At 40.9% G+C, this 14,931-nt stretch overlaps 1 long non-coding RNA gene across 1 annotated transcript in view; it reads right to left on the bottom strand.

Moving 5' to 3' along the window:
• Positions 1 to 1,165: 1,165 nt before the first annotated feature.
• The window catches only part of LOC139203296 (uncharacterized), a 34,843-nt gene continuing 21,077 nt past the window's right edge, over positions 1,166 to 14,931 (bottom strand). The window contains exon 3 of the long non-coding RNA XR_011584384.1: positions 1,166 to 1,682. This is a non-coding gene — a long non-coding RNA (uncharacterized lncRNA). The remainder of the gene's footprint in view (positions 1,683 to 14,931) is intronic.

The following is a 14,931-nucleotide window of genomic DNA, read 5'->3' as shown; positions in this document are numbered from 1 at the left end:
GATGTGTTTGAAGCTGTGCCAGATGCAGTGTGCATGATGGGACTTAAATGGGACGAGCTGTGTGGAGGTAGGACGGATGGGGCTCCAGCTGGGACAGGTGAGCGCAAAGGAATGGCCTCTACGGTGTCCGCCGAGGGGCAAGAAAGTGGAGGTAAGGCTGTTAATTCGAGCACCAGGGCTCTAGCACAGACTATTTCAAGCTTCCCTCTCTGATGCTGATGCTGATGGTTGGCATTTTTAGTGGATCTCACTGATCACCTTAACACACTGAACAAGAGCCTACAAGGCAAAGACCAGCTTGTCCACTGATGGAAGCCCACTAATGGAAAGGCTGTTTTTTTTCTTGAATCATATTCAGTTATCAAGCAGAATTTACCTACATTTGATTGATTTTGCCAACTTTAATCCACTAGAGGTGAGGCGATATACATCACCTCTAGTGGATTAAAGTTAGCAATATAGCTCACTTCTAGTGAGTGGCCGAGCCCTTTGTATGTTTTTCTGTATGTGGCCCTCAAGGAAAAAAGTTTGGACACCGCTGCTTTAGATGCAGTTGATTGTTCCTCTGTTCCAGAAAATATTGCATTCAGTTTGTTGTTAGCAGATTCAAAAGAACGTTCAATGTCAGTGACAGCCAAGTTTGTTGTTCGCAAAAATGCTTCAACAACGCTCCTCTGTACAGTGATTCTGGACCATTACCACGTCGACGTACGCCTGTGGTGTGCTGAATAGGTGGAATCTGCACAACATTTCACAGTTACAGTACCCGCAGAAAGCAGCTTTTACGTCACTTTGCCCATACAAATGAAAACACAAGTTAAGAGAGATTGATAAGGCAGTGAATTGATGAATGCCATTCAGGATTACGTAAAATCATGCTGTGAACCTTACTATCCATACTGGCAATTACTTGTCAACTTGGAAAGCTACTGTGGCTTTTGCCCTGAAGGCCAACAATGTTGTTTCTTTTGTAAACTGACAATTACACAGCTGCTTCTGCCAGCTGACAGATTACACTCCATTTAAACAGTTTTCCCATCCATCGCTGTTATGTGTTAAGCAGTGCACAGGTGAACTGAAATGAAGCAGACCCAGTCATTGTATTAAAACGACCTCATATTTATTAGGCAAATGGTTGTGATTGGCCCGATTGGGCCAGCCAGGTCAGCTGAAAATCAGTTTGAATGGAAGTCGGACCAGATGCATTGATCTGAGTAAATAATACATGATCGCAGATTTGTTCCAAGGCTAACGATAGACGGGCCCATCATTTGTTGGAAGCTACATGTCCAAGGTTGCTTATGTGTCCCTTTCATCGTTAATTTATCAACATTGCTACATTAGAGGTTTAAAAAAATAAAAATCTTCACTTGCTAAACACTTTTCATTAAAAGACCTTACGCTCTCTATGACTTTATTTCTACACACACCTCATAAACCATGTAAGATGTGTGTCTCATTTCCCCAGTAATTTACTGCATGTCCTTGCCATGATGAATGTAAAAAGAGAACAAGGAGAACATCAGATATCAGTGCGGCTGTGTCCTCCCTACACCAGATCCAGCCAGATCCACTGATAGACGTGAGGCTGACGGAGAGAGTGTACGCCCCAGACAGGATATTAGAATGGACGTTTCCTTCTTCCATACGCCACAGGCAGGGCCCTCTCCCACTTGTCTCCTCTGTAGAAAGACACGGAGAAAAGATAAAGACGTGAGCAGAGCTGACAGGCTGCTGGAGCCATGGTCTCCTTCGCTGTTTGCATCTTGAGCCAGTTTCTGATTTGATCCTGAGAGGATGATTGTGATGGGTATTTCTTTTTTTTTTTGGTATGTGGACAACAGATGGCAAGGGATGATGCAGATATCTGTGTCTGAGTTGGTGGGAAGCTATTTAATGGTGAAGAACAGTATTTGTCTTGTTTTAATTTAACCTTTATTTAATCATGTAGTCCCAGTGAGATACGGGATCTTTTTATTCGAGGAGACAGGGTCAAGACAGTCACATCATGATACATTTATTGTTGTAGAAAAAACAACAAGAGTCAAAATGAAAATGCAAAATTCCCAACACAGGGCAAGGGTTAAGGGTGTCACTTTCCTTGGAGCGGCCAACATCTACGGACATTGTTTATCTAAAATTCATACACCGAGGACTGGATTTACTAAGGCTGCTTCGCCTGTTTTTCTGAAACGCAGATGTGACTCATTCCGTTGCATGTGCACTGTATGTCACAAACAGAAAGACCAGCTCTGACTCACTGTTGTGTGCCATTTTAACAGTGTTCGCACAGAATTCTGTCTGTTTTAATGATAATTTACCCCAAAATTTGTCTGAATGTATATTCATCTTAGTCAATATGCCAACCATCAATCTTACACAATTGCAGCTTTATACAATTACATTATGGGCATTTGTCCATTAAACAAGCTGAATCAGTAGCAAATTTTAAGACCAGGGTCAAAATTTGCAGTGAAATTTTGTGGCATTAGAGAGAGCTTGATGTTTCTATAACAGTTTGTAACCTCTTTGACAGCAACATTGAAAAAAAAGAACAGTTCAGTGATATGATAAACTTTGCATGACCATCAACCCACTTAAGTTGGCAGGAACAGTATTTATTCAAAAGTGTGTTTGTGCATGCCAATGCATCCATGCGTCTGAATCAGTGTTTATGCATGTCAGTGGATGGGCATTCCATATGTGTGAGCATGTGAGCATGTGTGCATGCATGCATGGTCGATCCCACATGACCTCCTGTACCTACACACTGAGCTCTGCACTCTCCCCGGTGGTACGTCTTTTGATGCTGTAAGCGTTATGTTGCACTTTGAATCGTTAGTTTGTAAATTAGGGGCTCTAACCTGTAGCACCACCGCAACAATCCTACGACATTTTCCTCGGCTACCGAAGACCGAGACATCCTCATGATCAGACCACTGTTCCTCACTGCGACAGTGTTTTATCCACAGCTTTATTCTAATGTGACCTCATTAACATGCAAAAGTGGATCCATATGTGCGTGTCGTGCTTGTGCATGTGAACTGACACATAATTTACATAGTTAACAAGCAGCCGAGCGTGAATAAAACATGTGAACCATAACGAGATGGGCAACATCCTGCAACATATGTCCTGATCGGATAGAGGCTCGGCTCTCCCCAGCCCACCCCATTTAGGGCCTGAGCAGAACACCTCAATGCCTCCAGTACAAGAGCTGAACCAGATGTATGCTTTTTTTTTTTTCTTTTTCTGTGTGATAAAAATTATTTAAAACCAGTTGTAGGGGAACAGCGTATGCTGTTACATTTTATGGCACTTTGTGTGGTGGTGGTATGTCAGGAATGGTTTTAACTCTGTTGTAAATCTGGATTTAAGCTGCACAGGATGAAGCTAGCCAGGAGATAATATACATATAGGATTACTATCTGTCGGATATGGCACAGACTAAAGTGCATAAGTATAAACAGGGTGGACTTATGTTGGACGAGAGTGTGAATTTATGGTAGCGCACAGTCGCAACTGGCCTCTTCTTTCTCCGTCTCTCTCTCTCTCTCTTGCTCTCTCTTTATCCCTTACTCTCAAATGCTATGTATGTGAATTGGTAATTGCCTGATACACTGGGAGTTTAATGAGAAAATGTCTGGCAAAGGCAATCACCAGTTCCAGGCTATTTGCTTTCAGCACAGATTATTTCAGTGAGTGAGTGCACAAAATTGGATCATTATGGAGTGGGTTTTATAATGCGAGAATGACAGAGAGCATTAGAACGAGTAAGCATGATGCTTCCTTATTTAACTATTTCATCCATTTTACTTCCGCCTCTCCGCACGTTAAGATGCCGCTACAGTTTTAAAGGAGGTGAATGAGAAATGATAGAATGTGATTATTATTGTGTATTTGTTGAATGTTTACATGTGCCGAAATTTCCACTGAGATCAGGATTTTTTATTACAAATGATAACACATTTATTTGGAGACTGACAGACGACGAGTAATAGACCATCTAAAAGTGAGGTGAGAAAGAGGAGAAGGAATGAGAAACAAGTAGCAAGAAAAAAGGTGGGAGAAAGACAGTTTTACAAATGGGATGATATTTGTTTTGTGCTGATAATGATGATGACAGTGATGAATATCAAATGGCTGGCATTTGTCACTGGCTGGCTGCGGCTCTTTTGGGTAATTCCTTGGTGAGAATGTGTATTGCACTCGGTGTGAAGCAGGTTATTTCTAAAAACAACTGTGTAAATGCACATGTAACTATTATAGGTTGATAAACGTTATAAGGTGGAAAAAAGGGGAAGTAATTCATAAAACACTTCATGTTAATGCAGACCAAGACAGGGTTTTTACCCTGACTTTATCCTCCATAACATCCTTAGAATTGAGTGAGCCCAAAGGTTCCCTCAGGCCTGATTTCACCAGAACAGACATTTGTGTGGTTAGTATGGTATGGTTCCTATTTCCTATATACATTACTTTGAATGTATGGGCCAGACTAAGCAGACAAAGCTAGTCTATGCAATGCCAGCAGGACTGTACATAAACTCCAAACCTGGTCGATCTTTCCATCCAGAGAAATCCTGGAAGCTGTCCCAGACTTACGGTAGGTTGAGGCCACTCGTGATGACTTCAGCCTGAGACGACCTAATTGGGAAACTGTCCTGACATTACAGCTAAAGCCCACTTAAATAAGGCTTTGACTTTGAATCGTGCTGTGAATTATGGTCTTAAGGAAAGCGCCTATTGGGATTTTTTTTTTTGATTAATAGTGTCAGAGGACGTATTAAAAAATGGGGCGCGGGTCCGCGGACGAAAATGTGGTGGATCTGTGAATGGGTAATCACATCTGCAATCCCAGGCCCTGCCACCTAATACTGACGGCAGGCTCCAAGGTAAACACAGCTGTGAAATGTCCTGAGCGACTGCACAAATAATAAATCTGAATGGGAGCAGTGGGCGGCTGCTGGGCTGTTTCTCCTTCAACCGTCTGTCTGTCTGTCTGTCTGTCTGTCTGTCTGCCTGCCTGTCTGCCTGTCTGTCTGTCTACCTGTCTGTCCCAGAGGGACAGTAGCAGCCCTCAGAATCAGCAGAAGAATGCAGTGACTGTGTACGAATGAAACTCGGCAGCAAATCAAGATGGATGACAAAAAAAATGACAGCATGCATGCTTTGGAGGTAGTTTTGGCTTCATCCATCCATTCACATTTACTCCCAGTTTGGAGAAGCTGTTTTGTTCACAGCACTGTGCTGCTTAGAAGTGTGTGAAACATTATGAGACAGAATTCATTCATGTGGAGGGAATGCAATGTCCTATTTTTAAATCTGTATACAGCAGGATTGGTAAAAGGTTACATATTTGGTGGAGGTAAGTATGAAGCCATATTATATCAAGGATTACCTCCTTTCGGGAAAGGGTTGTTTTTTTTTTTTTTTTTTCTTACCATGGATTCAGATTTTTCAAAAACATAAAAAAGGATTGCAAGCAAATATGAGTCAGACTTTGTTGGTGCATGAAAATCAAGAAAAATACAGTTAATAGCTCAACTAAATTTAGGATATATTGGATGCCCAGAGAGAAATTAATTTTTGACTTTGATTTATTTGTCATACCAGTCTATTCCCAGAACTTTAGCCAAGAAATTCAGCGTGTCACTCCTGACGTGATTCATTTTCCTGACTAAAGAATTATAGTGTAGATCTGGACGGCTACTGTTATGTGTCAAACAATGTTTGAAGCTGGCTGAATGCAAATGATAAGTCCAGTAGAGCCTATATAAGCACTGTACAGATGGTTACCAGCCCAGCAGCCTGTTAGTTACGAGTATAATAATCTGTTCCTGTTTTTACCTTTTAAAACTTTTAAGGAGTAGGTAATGTGCTGTGAATCATAGCTGAGCTGACAACAGCGCTCTCTGTCCCCAGGGAGGAGCTCCACTGCTTAAAGCTACTGCTTTGGTCAGTGACAATGGTCATTCAGTATAGTCAGCTCATGTTGAAAATTCTTTGATAAGAATTGGTTTGTACATGCACTGAGCACCTCAAGAGCCTGCCTCCCAGCCAAATACGAATATACATGGACATACTGTAGGTAAGAAATAGCAGTGGTTGATTTAATAGTTCCAAAGATTTCCCCATGGATTAAAGAGATATATATAACTTTGTTTAATATTGGCACATGTAGATTAAGGCCAATTGCACGAGCCATTTCAGTTCTGTCTGTATACTGTAAAACATACTGCCAACGTTTTATCAATAAAAAGCTACATCTGCTGTTATGTCATTGCTGACATCCGAGGAACACCTCCTCCTCAAAAATGTGTTAATTTGTTTCTGTGGTGCCAACTGGCACTTAAATGGTCATGATCAGGTTTTTAATAGGACCTGGCAGTAATACACTATGTCAAGATATATGTGCGTGTGTATTTGTAAAAAGAAAAAAAAAAGAAAGAAATTTGAAAACAAACTTTCAGACTGTCACCCTAGTAAACAAGTTAGGCAATGCAGTCGACCAGTGTTTGTCTGAGCCGTTCTGTCATCTCTTTGTCACCAAAGTGTGGAGATCTCCTGGAGGGGATTCAGGGCAGGTGTAGGAACATTGATTTTGTCATCCCTTTTACTTGTGTTCTTCTTGTCAGGAGGTGTTGAATACTCTCTGTATGTGTCCCAGGGAGTGAGAGTGGTAAAAGGAAGCCAGGGAGTTTTTCCCACTCACACAACACCCAGAGCGCCTACCGGTCACAACATTGCTGTCGATGTCAATAATGTCAGATGCAAATGATGTTTGACTGGCCAAGAAGGGATTCAGTTTAACCAAATTCTCTGGCGCTTATACTGCCTTTCATCTTTGAAATATGCAGATATATTCCAGTGCCTTGAGATAGGTCCATCTGGATCTCGCCAATATCCACCAAAGGTTCTGACACTGAACACTTTTTAAAAGAAACAGCTTGCACCAGCAACGAAAGCTGAAGCTGCATCCACAGCCGTCCATGGCTGCGACCCCTCAAACCATGGCCAAAATGTTCTCACAACGTCCTGGTGACACACCGTTTTCCGCTCTATTATATATAGAATCTTAGGTTTCCACATATCGCTAAGAGTTTGAAATGAAGCTGAGGAGTTTCTCCTTCCCCACAATGTGCAGCAGAGAAATGTCCTCTGCTGACAGCTGTATAGTTATTACAGAAAATCCCTTCAGTGTCTCTGCTTTTCCTTGCATTTCCCTCCAATATGATCAGTCCAGCACCACAGCAATATTTTCAGGGCACTAAGATACTTTTTACTGTTATTTTTTTTTTATTAGTAGGACTGAATCCCCCTGTCAAAAACAAGCATGAGTTTCACATGTTGACCTAATGCCTCAAACCAAATCTGTAGAAGGGTTTCTTTATTCATTTATTTATTTATTGCTGAAGCTGATCCCGGGCTCTAATGTGATCCAGAAGAACATGAATAATAATATATAATAATTATGAATAAATAAAAGTATATTAGGGGGTACTTTCTTAATGTACGTATTTACTTAATCATACATAGTCCTATAGTTTATTATATAGTTTGCGGTAGTTTTACAGTGCTGATGGATGAAGGTTACAGCATTCATGACAGAGTGCTAATATAATAAATGCTCAGAGAGGAGGTAGAATATTATATAGGTAACGGTTGCTGTAATAAGCTCACTTTCATGAAAGCTAGCGAAGCACGAAACATTCCTCTCATATCAGCCAGTGTTTTTTTTTTTTTCATTTAAGAAATATGCCTTCACAGAAGCTGCTGCAGCAGATTAAATGACTTATGACGGTGTGACATACAGTACTTGCAAGTGCTGGCTATGGGAGAGACTTGTTCATCAACACAAGTATTGAAACGGCCATATAAATTAAATATAAGTCTTCAAATAAAGGGTCACTGCAGCTGATTTCCACCTCAATGCCAAGGAGCCATTTTGTCGGTCACGGTAACTATCAGCATTTTGCTGTGCCTTTAAATGTACTTTCATACTTGTTTATGAAGATGTGTGTGTGGGGGGCACTGTTGTGTTGATTGAGTCACATCCAGCAGTGCTGCTGTGGGTGCAAAACAGCCTCCGGTATTAGCATGTATAAACAGGCTTATAAATGGAGCACTATTTGGCTGTTCATTTTCATCCTCTTAACAGTAAACAAGGCGGAACAGGCCCTGACACCCTCAAATAAATGGAGACCAACGCACGCAAATTCAGCTGCAGCGGAGGGTTGTTTGAGTTAAGGTCAATCCTGTTTAGATTGCATTGGTCGTAGGCCGATTTTTTTTTTGCTTTTTGTTTGTTGAGCTTTTCTGCGAGGCAAATCATGTATTCATGTATTCTGAAATCTGATGTAATGAATGTGACTGTGTTTGCTTGCGTTAGGGATGGTTTTTATGGTGAAGTGTGTGTGTTTTTGGAGTTGGGAAGGTACAAAGGATTCAGTACAGTGGATGCCCTCACATATAAATAGAGGTGCATTCTGGCAGAGGCTCGTGGGTGAAAATGGACTATATATCTAAATTTATGGGGACATGTGTGGATAGAATTGGTTCTGTCATACACAAGTCTTCAGAGTGAGTGTCTATTTTTTGATATGGATTAAACCATTTGAGCTTTGGCTGAGGTCAGACTGGGTCAGTTGACCTTACATTAACAATAGCAAAGCTGTTGTAATGATTGAGTCAGAATCCACAAACAGGCTGAGTTCATGCTACCTGCCCAGCACACCATAGTGTCATCAAGCCTAAGAAAAGATTGGAGCATCTCGCAAAAGACCTAGATGCCGGTGATACTCAGTGACTGCTGGATCCGTGATTCAGTAATCATGGATCTGTTTTCTTGTACTTATACTTTTCTCAGCTAATCGTATTTGCTTATGACTCAATATGGTGAAGCAGCCACATTTGTATCTTGTAGCACAATAAAGCAGTTAAGTAGAATGCTTCAAGTCTAGTACAATTATTGTCTTGAAACGTATTACAATGGTACTTAATTAAAGTCACATAAAAATTAGTTGCCTGCACCATTGTTGGACAGATGTTCATCTGAATCATTTGGATTCTCATTTAAATGTTATATTATACAAAGGAGTTGGACAGTCCCCATAACCATGCAATACAAAGGCGGAATTGAAGAGACAAAGCAGTATTTTTACAAGTCATTTGACACGTTCATTGTACACTTTTCAGTCTGTCTCCGTTGGACGAGGTGTCTTGGTTTGGATAATGCCACATTGCCGCAAGGATAATGGTGATTTTCAAAATGGTGGACAGGTTATATATGAGAACTCCATTCATTAAACACTATCCGCAGTTTCTGAAGAACCCATTTAGATGAGCGCACGGGAGACAAAGCAGCATGTCATTGTGATAGGTTCTATCTTGGCTTTTTAATGCTTTGCTAAAACAAAGACAGGATTAAGAGCATGAATGGTAAACCACCCTCAAGTACATTTGTTTCTGTAACGCAGCACAGTCTCTGCGCTCGCTGCGTCGACCTGCTCCAAGTTATTTATGATGTTGAAATTAATCTCACTTAGCGCGATGGGCTCTCGCAGAGGGGCCCTCCTTCTGAGTTGGCCGCCGAGCGAGGGATGAGAGAGAGATTCAGGAGAGGAGAGAGAGCGCGGAGCCACCGAGGACTTATTCAAATCCTCCCTCATAGATTAGCAATCGCAGCTTGACAAGCCGCCCTGCAAGTTATTATTTATATAATTTTTTTGAAAATCGAAGCTGTTTCTTACCAACATGTCAGAGACAGGGGGTAATCCGTTTGGAATTTAGGAGTGATGAGACAGGAGACAAACTCGCCAGCGTGTCACAGAGTACCAAGGATGCAGGAAGTAAAATATGCAAATGAGGTCTGCAGGCTTTAAAGCAGCTGTCTGTTTGATTGCTGCTCTCTGGCATTGTTTGCCTATGATAGATGGAGGCTTTCATTACAGGGCCCATTAAGAGTACAAATATTATGGTTTATGATTACACACAATCTTTGATTGTGAATTGATATGATGCTCTTTACATGTATGGTATGATATCATTCAGAAATATACATGTGGAACTAAATATAGACTAAAATTCAACAAGACTGTTCATTTTAATGTTAACTGGATATTAAAATAAAGGTACAATAAAGACTGGGTAGTGACCATAAAAGTCCCAGTAAATTAAAGTGTACAAATACAAAAAAAAAAAAAACAACTCACAACGTCAGCGTCAAATTGAACACACTCTGCATTTTCTCTCCTAACCGAGACTTAATCTATTAAGATAATCTTTCTGTTCAAACAAACAGAATGTGACAAGGACTGTCTGAGGGAATAAACACAGCTCCTTTGTTGCAGCTTCCTCACTGGGACAGTGTTTTAAACAGGCAAACAAAGCGTGCAAGTGCATACCAGTCACCACTGGCACCTCTTACTGCAAATGCTGATTGTAATAGAATCAGTGGGGTTCAGTTGCTTATAGTGCGCAGAAGAAACTACTATGCGAGCTCACAGTGACACCTAATTAACAGGAAATGTCTTGAATAATGTTTGCCAATGCACATAAAATATTCTACTCAAGTAGAGCTTTTGCTGAACTTTCATTTGATTAAAAGTAAAACTGATGATGTCTTAATTCATGTAAGTAAAACTAAAAGGGTGCTTATTACATAAACAGAATGATCGAAAACTTGAAGCGTTTTATGTTTCCTAAAATACACAAAGAAGAAGGACACAGGGATCATCAGCATCATGTTTTGTTAGCCGAAATTCAGATTCATATGGTATGATGAGCTTCCAAATGTTGTTGTCAGTAACGCATGCCGTTAAAGCACCCAAAAACTAAGTGACAATACAAAACAGCAACTCAATTGCAGAATTAAGACCAAAGTGAATATTTTGTGATAATAATCTGGAAACTTTCACCTACCTGTGACAGAATAGGTGATAATGATCTGATCAAATCAGATTGATTTATATAAATACAGCTAACTTGTTTTGTAGAGCAAGAGAATGTGCAACAAGATAGCTTTGAATATTGTTTTAATAGCCACAGTCACACTAAAGGATTTCAATAAATCACCCGTCTTATTATAGCTGGGACCCTCACAGAATATGCTGGCATCATTTGGAGGCCTCAGCTCTGTGACATTTATAAATATTTGACAACAGATGAGTGGGCTCCGTGGGATGCCACTCCAAGCACCACTGACAAGTCTGCTAATAAACCAAAGGCCAACACCAGTTCTTATGTTGAAGACCTCGCTCAATAGCCAATGGTCGATATAGCAGATAAAACACGCACACCCCTGCTGATGCACACGTTCGTGAACACCCTTACCTCGCGCAAACTCAGCCACACACACATATCTACCCTAACACACAAATATGTATGCACGTGCACGGCTCTGCGTGTCAGTGCAAACGATCAACAAGTGAGGAGAGCTACTGAGGGACTGTTCAGTGTGTGCCAGTCAATAGCAGAGCAAATGAAAAAGCAATTAGATGCTTTGTGACCGACTGTGATTTCAATGATAATACTGTGCATGAGGAATGCTGTGCCTCCAAACAATTTGCTGCTACACTTGAGACAAATTGTTGCAAATAAAGTATCATTGTGATGGTCGCACTGTGGATAGGCAAGGAATCCTCACTTACGTGATGAATAACGTGTGTTTGTGTTTGTGTGTGTGTGCACGTATGCGTGTATGCGCACGTGTGTGTGTGTATGCCTGTGTGTGTATACATCAATCTTCTTCCCAGGCAGCTGTTAACCTCCAAGGTTTGAATGAGAAACAGGTGGAGGGGCCAAACACATGCTCTTTGCTTGAAGGAAACACCAAAACAGTATAATAGCAGACATGTTGCTAATGCTGCACTAAACATTGCCTGATGAGGTGATTTAGTGTGTTTTGTGTACTGTACATTTCATCTCCTGCCATGCTACACATGAGTAAAACTCTAGCAGTCCTAATGTATGCAGCGGTTGCATGTGATTGCCTGGCTTTCTTCTTTCGCCTTGCTTCTTTACCCAGCGTGTATTTTGACATTGAATTAATGGTTTTTGAAACAAGGTGATAGTTATACAACACCCTGTGCATATGCTGACACATGAGTAAATACGGCAACAGAATAAAAATTGCAGCACTATCTGCTGTCGTCCATAGCTTTTCATTTTATAATGCAAAGCCTAAATGTGTTGATGGTGCTATTTCTATTTCAAAAGAATTAGAGAATATGAATTCTTAGAGAATAAGAGCATGAATTCTTTAACACAGTTCAATGTTGTCTTGTGAAATTTTAGCTCTCGAGCTAAAACTATCAAACTTTTACCGCTTGTGTGCCACCGTAATGTTGCAGGGTGCACTTTGCCTCTCGCCATCATTTTTTATTTCTGCTTTTATTTTGCCACATCTATCACTTCCCCCCCTTCTTGTCGGCCTCTTCATCTGTGATTATTCTTCGTTTGTTCTTGCTCACGTCTCTCTTTTCCCCTTGTTCCATTCCTCCATCCCCCCCTCTCTTTTTGTCCATCTGTATATGTTGCTCTCTCTACGTTGGCACGTGCATCGTTGTTCCCCTGTTGGTTCTTGGCCAGCTCCCCCACTCCTCTGCTCTCGCTCTTGTTCACCCACCCCCACCTTCCTCCTCCTCTTCTTCTTCCCATTTTGCATGTGTGCCAGGGTCCGGGGGGCTCGACACAGTGTACAGCCCAGTGGCCTAAAAGTGAATACTTACGTAATTGCCAACTGTCTCCAATCATTAGGGGCAGCCCTTAAAAAAGACATGCTTCGCCGACAGCTGCGTCCCCTCGCCTTTGCCAGCCTTTCAGATCGCATTTGCTTTAAAGGGCTCGTCCACATTATATTTAACCCCAGAGCACTGTGTGCACTGTGAACGACAGGGGGAAAAAGAGAGTATACACAATTTATGCAGTCAAGTTCTACATGAAGACAACATGAAGTTCGTATGAAAACAGAATAGATTCTTTCAGAGTGTGACGTGGTCTAAGGTTGATTATGTTTATGTTTAATATTACGCTAACACTGTTTGTGACCTGACTTTGTAAACACTGCACCCCCCAGTAATTACAACAGCATGTGCAACAAAAGTACGTAACAGTGAGCACACCATTGCGACAATGTGCCACATTGCATCTTTCAACCTCCAATAAACCACCAAATCTATCCTGCTCACAACATAGAACGTGGTTGAAAACATCTTTATTGCCATCCATTTACATTTTACTCAGTTAATGTAATCGGTGAGCAGGTAGGAAATTAGCCTATGACCTTTCACCATTCATGTACAACAATGTTTTGTCAACCATCATGCCTCACTGCAGCGCATGTACAAAGAGCTATAGAGCCAAATTTTGTTGCTTTTCCCAGTCCTGCATGCATTCTCAATTAAAGTCACCAATATAATGGAAGAAATTAAGGTTGAACTTTGCTCAGAAGAGACTCATTTGTTGATATTAACTACTGACAATTCCCTGCCAGTTCCTGCTGAGACATGAACATACATTTTATTTCCATGCTTTCAGAGAGACCTCCCACAGTATGGTTAGTGACAGCTGGGTCAGGTCCCCACATATTGGGGACACAGCTGCCCTGCAGACATGTGCTCTCTCTCTCACACATACACACACACACACACACACATAGAAACACACACGTACACACACGCACACACTCCCATGCACCAGGCAAACAGGAACAGGAAAGCAGAGCATCTGAACAGCCTCGGAGCAGAAACATATGACCACATTTCTGTTGTCTGACAAAAAACATGTATCTGCAAAAAGATGCTTCAGTAAAAGAACAAAAGAATGCTTATTTTCCCATTATTCCCCCATGTGTTCTTGATACAATTTTATTGTAGTAGATGTTTCAAAAGGAGTGATTTCAAAGGACTGTAAACGACAATGAAAATGCTCGATTTAGGAGAGAGAATCATTTAAAGTGATCCGTTTAAAATGTCTGTTTGTCTTTAAATTTACTCCCAACACGTCAGCATGTTTCAAATGTTTGTGCATTTTACTCAAAATGAATTTTGTCAGTGCAACAATAGGCCCCAGACAAACACAGCAAACTCTCATTTGTTGCTATTGTCGCTGATCAGATACCAGGTTAGAGGTTCTGATTGATTCATGTTGTGTTCAGGTGAAACTAATTCAACATGCAAAGTTGAAACCGACCAAATACAATAGAATTTAACAGGTTTATTGTTGCCTCTTATGAGCATACCCTATTTCTCATATATGCACATGCTATAGACAGTCTTGAAATGCCAGGCCTAATTTTGCACTATGCCAGTGCAGCAGAGAGATTATGCAAATCCCTTCATCATTCTCTTACCGATTAAAAAAAGGTTTTGGGTTGCTGGAATTTCATAAACTGAAACCGCAAGGCTTAATGTTGTAAATATTTACACAGGAGCAATGTTACTGAGGTCCGTTTGACGTAAAGTATGACTACTCTAACACTTGCCATAACAGGTTGACAAAATACAAGAATGTCTCAATTAGATGGCTAATGTTCACATTTTCTCATTAGACACTGTGTCTGTGGTAAAAGAAACCGAGGGAAGACGCAAATGAAGCAAAATGCCAAATTAGGATCATCCCTGCAGTCCACATCCACTGGGTGAGAGGGTAAGCTTAAAACTAATCCTCCAAACTAGTCCTCCAAATTAAACAACACACATAAGCTTTTTTTTCTCATCCGACGGCAGGATGGCGTCATTTGTCTGTGCTGGTGCAAACTGTCACTGTTCCATTACTGTCTATGTGACATCGCTGTGGTTAAGGTTTGGTTAAGTTCATGCTTAAAACAACTAGGTTAGGTTTACGGAAAGATCGTGGTTTGGGTTAAAATAACAACTATGTTGTCCCGGTTACAATAATGATGAACATGTTGTTTAGGTTATGGAACCA

Source organism: Pempheris klunzingeri, chromosome 6 (assembly GCF_042242105.1).
Source record: "Pempheris klunzingeri isolate RE-2024b chromosome 6, fPemKlu1.hap1, whole genome shotgun sequence".
Taxonomy (NCBI): domain Eukaryota; kingdom Metazoa; phylum Chordata; class Actinopteri; order Acropomatiformes; family Pempheridae; genus Pempheris; species Pempheris klunzingeri.
Note: the sequence above shows the minus strand (reverse complement) of the source record. Positions and strands in the feature narration are given on the sequence as shown.